The following is a 9,020-nucleotide window of genomic DNA, read 5'->3' as shown; positions in this document are numbered from 1 at the left end:
TTTTTTCCCTTAAAATGTGTCTTACTCACAAAGCAATGCTAATAGGATACAGAATATGTGTCATGCCTATATTCTATGTGCGATTGTGGCTGTATCTGCATGTAAAATGCTACGTTACAGTGTCACAGCTGCTGACAAATGCTACGTTACAGTGTGACAGCCGCTGACAAATGCTACGTTACAGTGTCACAGCTGCTGACAAATGCTATGTTACAGTGTCACAGCTGCTGACAAATGCTACGTTACAGTGTTACAGCTGCTGACAAATGCTATGTTACAGTGTTACAGCTGCTGACAAATGCTACATTACAGTGTCACAGCTGCGGACAAATGCTATGTTACAGTGTTACAGCCGCTGACAAATGCTACGTTACAGTGTCACAGCTGCTGACAAATGCTACGTTACAGTGTTACAGCTGCTGACAAATGCTACGTTACAGTGTCACAGCTGCTGACAAATGCTACATTACAGTGTCACAGCTGCTGACAAATGCTACGTTACAGTGTTACAGCCGCTGACAAATGCTACGTTACAGTGTCACAGCTGCTGACAAATGCTACGTTACAGTGTCACAGCTGCTTACAAATGTTACGTTACAGTGTCACAGCTGCTGACAAATGCTACGTTACAGTGTCACAGCTGCTGACAAATGCTACGTTACAGTATCACAGCCGCTGACAAATGCTACATTACAGTGTCACAGCTGCTGACAAATGCTACGTTATAGTGTCACAGCTGTTGACAAATGCTACATTACAGTGTCACAGCTGCTTACAAATGCTACATTACAGTGTCACAGCTGCTGACAAATGCTACATTGCTGTGATGCTACATTACAGTGTCACAGCCGCTGACAAATGCTACGTTACAGTGTCACAGCTGCTGACAAATGCTACGTTACAGTGTCACAGCCGCTGACAAATGCTACATTACAGATGCTACATTACAGCGTCACAGCCGCTGACAAATGCTACATTACAGTGTCACAGCCGCTGACAAATGCTACATTACAGTGTCACAGCCGCTGACAAATGCTACATTACAGTGTCACAGCTGCAGACAAATGCTACATTACAGTGACACAGCTGCTGACAAATGCTACGTTACAGTGTCATCGCTGCTGACAAATGCTACGTTACAGTGTCACCGCTGCTGACAAATGCTACATTACAGTGTCACAGCTGCTGACAAATGCTATGTTACAGTGTCACAGCTGCTGACAAATGCTACATTACAGTGTCACAGCTGCAGACAAATGCTACATTACAGTGTCACAGCTACTGACAAATGCTACGTTACAGTGTCACAGCTGCTGACAAATGCTACATTACAGTGTCACAGCTGCTGACAAATGCTACGTTACAGTGTCACAGCCGCTGACAAATGCTACATTACAGATGCTACATTACAGTGTTACAGCTGCTGACAAATGCTACATTACAGTGTCACAGCCGCTGACAAATGCTACATTACAGTGTCACAGCTGCTGACAAATGTTACATTACAGTGACACAGCTGCTGACAAATGCTACGTTACAGTGTCACCGCTGCTGACAAATGCTACGTTACAGTGTTACAGCCGCTGACAAATGCTACATTACAGTGTCACAGCTGCTTACAAATGCTACATTACAGTGTCACAGCTGCTGACAAATGCTACATTGCTGTGATGCTACATTACAGTGTCACAGCCGCTGACAAATGCTACGTTACAGTGTCACAGCTGCTGACAAATGCTACGTTACAGTGTCACAGCCACTGACAAATGCTACATTACAGATGCTACATTACAGCGTCACAGCCGCTGACAAATGCTACATTACAGTGTCACAGCCGCTGACAAATGCTACATTACAGTGTCACAGCCGCTGACAAATGCTACATTACAGTGTCACAGCTGCAGACAAATGCTACATTACAGTGACACAGCTGCTGACAAATGCTACGTTACAGTGTCATCGCTGCTGACAAATGCTACATTACAGTGTCACCGCTGCTGACAAATGCTACATTACAGTGTCACAGCTGCTGACAAATGCTACGTTACAGTGTCACAGCTGCTGACAAATGCTACGTTACAGTGTCACAGCTGCAGACAAATGCTACATTACAGTGTCACAGCTACTGACAAATGCTACGTTACAGTGTCACAGCTGCTGACAAATGCTACATTACAGTGTCACAGCTGCTGACAAATGCTACGTTACAGTGTCACAGCCGCTGACAAATGCTACATTACAGATGCTACATTACAGTGTTACAGCTGCTGACAAATGCTACATTACAGTGTCACAGCCGCTGACAAATGCTACATTACAGTGTCACAGCTGCTGACAAATGTTACATTACAGTGACACAGCTGCTGACAAATGCTACGTTACAGTGTCACCGCTGCTGACAAATGCTACGTTACAGTGTTACAGCCGCTGACAAATGCTACATTACAGTGTCACAGCTGCTGACAAATGCTACATTACAGTGTCACAGCTGCTGACAAATGCTATGTTACAGTGTTACAGCCGCTGACAAATGCTACGTTACAGTGTCACAGCTGCTGACAAATGCTACGTTACAGTGTTACAGCTGCTGAAAAATGCTACGTTACAGTGTCACAGCTGCTGACAAATGCTACATTACAGTGTCACAGCTGCTGACAAATGCTACGTTACAGTGTTACAGCCGCTGACAAATGCTACGTTACAGTGTCACAGCTGCTGACAAATGCTACGTTACAGTGTTACAGCTGCTGACAAATGCTACGTTACAGTGTCACAGCTGCTGACAAATGCTACGTTACAGTGTCACAGCCGCTGACAAATGCTACATTACAGATGCTACATTACAGTGTTACAGCTGCTGACAAATGCTACATTACAGTGTCACAGCCGCTGACAAATGCTACATTACAGTGTCACAGCTGCTGACAAATGCTACATTACAGTGACACAGCTGCTGACAAATGCTACGTTACAGTTTCACCGCTGCTGACAAATGCTACGTTACAGTGTTACAGCCGCTGACAAATGCTACGTTACAGTGTCACAGCTGCTGACAAATGCTACATTACAGTGTCACAGCTGCTGACAAATGCTATGTTACAGTGTTACAGCCGCTGACAAATGCTACGTTACAGTGTCACAGCTGCTGACAAATGCTACGTTACAGTGTTACAGCTGCTGACAAATGCTACGTTACAGTGTCACAGCTGCTGACAAATGCTACGTTACAGTGTCACCGCTGCTGACAAATGCTACGTTACAGTGTCACCGCTGCTGACAAATGCTACGTTACAGTGTCACCGCTGCTGACAAATGCTACGTTACAGTGTCACAGCTGCTGACAAATGCTATGTTACAGTGTCACAGCTGCTGACAAATGCTATGTTACAGTGTCACAGCTGCTGACAAATGCTATGTTACAGTGTCACAGCTGCTGACAAATGCTACATTACAGTGTCACAGCTGCTGACAAATGCTACGTTACAGTGTCACAGCTGCTGACAAATGCTACATTACAGTGTCACAGCTGCTGACAAATGCTACGTTACAGTGTCACAGCCGCTGACAAATGCTACATTACAGATGCTACATTACAGTGTCACAGCCGCTGACAAATGCTACATTACAGTGTCACAGCCGCTGACAAATGCTACATTACAGTGTCACAGCTGCTGACAAATGCTACATTACAGTGACACAGCTGCTGACAAATGCTACGTTACAGTGTCACCGCTGCTGACAAATGCTACGTTACAGTGTCACCGCTGCTGACAAATGCTACATTACAGTGTCACAGCTGCTGACAAATGCTACGTTACAGTGTCACAGCTGCTGACAAAAGCTACGTTACAGTGTCACAGCTGCTGACAAATGCTACATTACAGTGTCACAGCTACTGACAAATGCTACGTTACAGTGTCACAGCTGCTGACAAATGCTACGTTACAGTGTCACAGCTGCTGACAAATGCTACGTTACAGTGTTACAGCTGCTGACAAATGCTACGTTACAGTGTCACAGCTACTGAGAAATGCTACGTTACAGTGTCACAGCTGCTGACAAATGCTACATTACAGTGTCACAGCTGCTGACAAATGCTACGTTACAGTGTCACCGCTGCTGACAAATGCTTCGTTACAGTGTCACAGCTACTGACAAATGCTACATTACAGTGTCACAGCTACTGACAAATGCTACGTTACAGTGTCACCGCTGCTGACAAATGCTACGTTACAGTGTCACAGCTGCTGACAAATGCTACGTTACAGTGTCACAGCTGCTGACAAATGCTACGTTACAGTGTCACAGCTGCTGACAAATGCTACATTACAGTGTCACAGCTGCTGACAAATGCTACGTTACAGTGTCACAGCTACTGACAAATGCTACGTTACAGTGTCACCGCTGCTGACAAATGCTACGTTACAGTGTCACAGCTGCTGACAAATGCTACATTACAGTGTCACAGCTGCAGACAAATGCTACATTACAGTGTCACAGCTACTGACAAATGCTACGTTACAGTGTCACAGCTGCTGACAAATGCTACATTACAGTGTTACAGCCACTGACACTGTAACATAACATTTCACTTGCAGATACAGTTGCAGTCGCACACACAGAATATAGGCATGTCGCAGTGGTGGAACTAGCACTGGTGCAGCTGGTGCCTTGCACTGGGGCCTGTTGTGGTGCAGGGGCCCCATAGCCGCCTGCATCCAACAGCGCCGCTGTACCTGCAGCCAGTGTCCACTGGGCCCCACAGTTTTTAAGTGTAGTGTGGACCGCAGTTAGAGTGGTTTTCACTACACATTAACAAACACAACGCCGCTGGCGGTGTGTTTGTTATAGCAGCCAATGAGAGTCAGACAGCCTCTCATTCGCTGCTGCATCCATGGAGGGAGCCGGGCTGGAGCTCACTCATGAGCTCCGCCTTCCGGCTCCCACAGTGGGTGATGGGAGAGATGTTATGACGTCTCTCCCATCGTACAGAGCGGGAGGACATAGAAGCTGATGGCGGTGGGCACAGAAGTGGGGATTCAGGTAAGTGTGTTTTTGTTTTTTTTGTGTGTGTGTTTGTCTTATATACAGTATGTAGGGGGCGCACTACTGGGGGCACTGTATAAGGGGCACTACTGGGGGCACTGCATAGGGGGGACCACTACTGGGGGCACTGTATATGGGGCACTACTGGGAGCACTGTATAAGGGGCACTACTGGGTCACTGCATAGGGGGGACCACTACTGGGGGCACTGTATATGGGGCACTACTGGGAGCACTGTATAAGGGGCACTACTGGGTCACTGCATAGGGGGGACCACTACTGGGGGCACTGTATATGGGGCACTACTGGGAGCACTGTATAAGGGGCACTACTGGGTCACTGCATAGGGGGGACCACTACTGGGAGCACTGTATAAGGGGCACTACTGGGTCACTGCATAGGGGGGACCACTACTGGGGGCACTGTATATGGGGCACTACTGGGAGCACTGTATAAGGGGCACTACTGGGTCACTGCATAGGGGGGACCACTACTGGAGACCCTGTATAAGGCGCACTACTGGGGGCACTGTATAAGGGCCACTACTGGGGGCACTATATAAGGGGCACTACTGGGAGCACTGCATAGGGGGGACCACTTCTGGGGGCACTGTATAAGGGGTACTACTGGGGGCACTGCATAGGGGGTACCACTTCTGGAGGCACTGTATAAGGGGCACTACTGGGAGCACTGCATAGGGGGGACCACTACTGGGGACACTGTATATGGGACACTACTGGGGGAACTGTATAAGGGGCACTACTGAGGGCACTGTATAAGTGGCACTACTGGGGGCACTGCATAAGGAGACCACTACTGGGAGCACTGTATATGGGGCCCTCCTGGGGGCACTGTATAAGGGGCACTACTGAGGGCACTGTATAAGTGGCACTACTGGGGGCACTGTATAAGTGGCACTACTGGGGGCACTGTATATGGGGCACTACTGGGGGCACTGTATAAGGGCCACTACTGGGGGCACTATATAAGGGGCACTACTGGGAGCACTGCATAGGGGGGACCACTACTGGGGGCACTGTATAAGGGGTACTACTGGGGGCACTGCATAGGGGGTACCACTTCTGGAGGCACTGTATAAGGGGCACTACTGGGAGCACTGCATAGGGGGGACCACTACTGGGGACACTGTATATGGGACACTACTGGGGGAACTGTATAAGGGGCACTACTGAGGGCACTGTATAAGTGGCACTACTGGGGGCACTGCATAAGGAGACCACTACTGGGAGCACTGTATATGGGACACTACTGGGGGCACTGCATAGGGGGACCACAACTGGGGGCACTGCATAGGGGGCCGAAAGCATATTCTTGCACCTGGGCCCACCTCTCTCTAATTCTGCCACTGGCATGTTGCATATCATTTTAATCAGTAGAAGCCACTTGTGCATCCTATTCGCATCGCTTTGTGGATAAGATACATTTTGAGGGAAACATTTTTACAAAAAGATGCTCGGTGGTACCAAGCCGCACAATGCTCGCACGTTATGTGTAACACACAGAGTATTGTTGTATGTGGACACATCTGTATATTGCCTGAAGGTATTATACTTTATTGTTCCTTTTAATTTTCTTTTCATGGTGAAAATACATCTACATAACAGAGAATCCTCACAACTAACAGAACATATACCTTATAGTGTTCCTAGTACATCTGCTGCAGCAATTCTCATTTTACTCCGAATTCCCCTGAGCAAACAGGGCTCATTCACATACTGTCTTTGGGGTCTGGAGTAACCCTGAGTAATGTGCCCCAGGTTGCTTGTTTGTGTGCTCATGGTTTTGCTTATTTGCTCTTTTTCTATGTAGATATAATAACTGTTGGCAAAGGTGTTATTACTGTATCCCAAGTGCAAGGGTCTTTTAATATGAATTTCCTCTAAACTGCTGAATTTGCACAGTCCTGAAGTTCTTCCCAGGGACAGATCCAGCTCCCAGCAGGGTGGTGATGACCCACACAGTGCATGGACCTTATTAACAGATAGCCTTCTTATACACCACATTATAACATACACAGTTACAATTAGGGAGACTATTATATATATATATATATATATTTATATATATATATATATATATATATTATATATATATATATATATATATATATATATATACATCCAATTGTATTTCCCGGGTGTGGAAAAATGACAAGGGGCACTCACCAGAGGTATAAGTTCACGCTATTTTAATCATCACTGCCACATATATTGTTGACGTTTCAGTCCTGAAGAACTTTCCTCAAGACTCCAACATCATGTTAAACATCATCTTTATGCACGTGTTCACATCATCAGACAGTATACATTAATGTGATAAATAACCTCTATTTATACCCAAACCAATCATCCATAATGCTACTCACCGTCAGACCACCACGCTGAACCCAATGCGGGATGGCCGCAGGAGCCGGAAGTTACGTGACGTGAACCGGAAGTCACGTCACACCACTGTTTGGTTACCTAGCAACCGGTACAACAACTCAGAATATCCACTAACAACCATCCTAAATCGCGAGTGTAACATACACTCACCTCATTATGCTGTCATAACAGGAGTGACTCAGGGATCAGGCACTATAACACATCTGAATGACCAGGCGGGAGTGGCGTCAGATTACTACATAACAAAGGGGCGGGTCTTAATCGGTCTGATGGATACCACTGCTTTTGTTTACATCACGTGGTATAATACCCGTTGTCAGGGAATTGGTCAGATGTATACACACAATCAATCCTGAATGTTACATATAAACAAGGGATCATCAATCCACAAAAACATCATATATCATCAAACTATAAACCTATTAAACCATCAACAAAGCATTATGATAGAATAAATCTGGGCATAAATAAAGATGAACATTAAAAAGCTATACACCAAAACAATAGTGCCAAAACGACAACACAACAGTAACAACAAATGTAAAATAGACATGCTGAATTTTCTCTAGATAGATGACCCTTATTGCTTAAATACCAGATTTTATTATTTCAAAAATAGGGCCAGATGTACTAAGCTCTGAAAAGTGATAAAGTGGAGAGTGATAAACCATCAGCCAATCAGCTCCCAACTGTCATTTTTCAAACACAGCCTGTAACATGACAGTTGGGAGCTGAGTGGCTGCTCATTTATCACTCTGCACTTTATCACTTTTCAGAGCTTAGTACATCTCCCCCATATATTCAAAGTATTTGGTTCATTGAGGCCCCTTGGAGTCATAGTTCCCAACTTATTAATCCACCAACTCTCAAGCCTTCTTAGTTTCAATGCCCTATCACCACCCTGAATAGGGGGGGGGGCACTTCAGCATAGCAACTTGATGACGTAACTTCATAAAATGTATGGCAACAGGCTTGTCCGAGATCCCAGTGTTCAGTGCTTGACGAATTGATAATCTTTGGTTTGCCATTCTTTCACGGAAGCATCTAGTGGAGACACCTATAAAAAAGAATTTGTGGCCTTTAAGCGTAAAAACTTTCTAAATAAAGTCTTCTCTTTAAATAGGCAATTTTTTTTTTTTGTTTCTCTGACATTTGTAAATTAGATTTTTTTTTTATATCGTCTGGTATATGAATATACTGTATATGTTTTGTATACGACTTACTCAGTGAATATAACACAAAATGCAGTAGGGTGAAGTAAGGGCGCTGTCTGTGCGTGAAACTAAGGGAATTATGCAGGAAAATACTTATCCTAAAAATTGTAGGGCAGTGTTCTTCCTTCCGTTGCAGGCGTTGTTAGTATTCATTATCCTCAGAAGTCATCCATCAAGGTGTATTCGTTTATATAGAAATAAATGATATGAGGAGAAAAAATTGTGTAGACTCTTCCGAAAAAAGATAAATTAATTTCTAATAAAATTTAAGCAATATAAATATGTTGAGGTATGTATCCCAACGTTGTTTATGTGTATGTATTCTCCAGATATTGCAACTTGTTCCAGTATACAAA

The sequence above is a fragment of the Taudactylus pleione genome, unplaced genomic scaffold (assembly GCF_031769625.1).
Source record: "Taudactylus pleione unplaced genomic scaffold, aTauple2 ptg000390l, whole genome shotgun sequence".
NCBI lineage: Eukaryota > Metazoa > Chordata > Amphibia > Anura > Myobatrachidae > Taudactylus > Taudactylus pleione.
The sequence above is the reverse complement of the archived record's forward strand: the minus strand, read 5'-3'. Positions refer to the sequence as shown.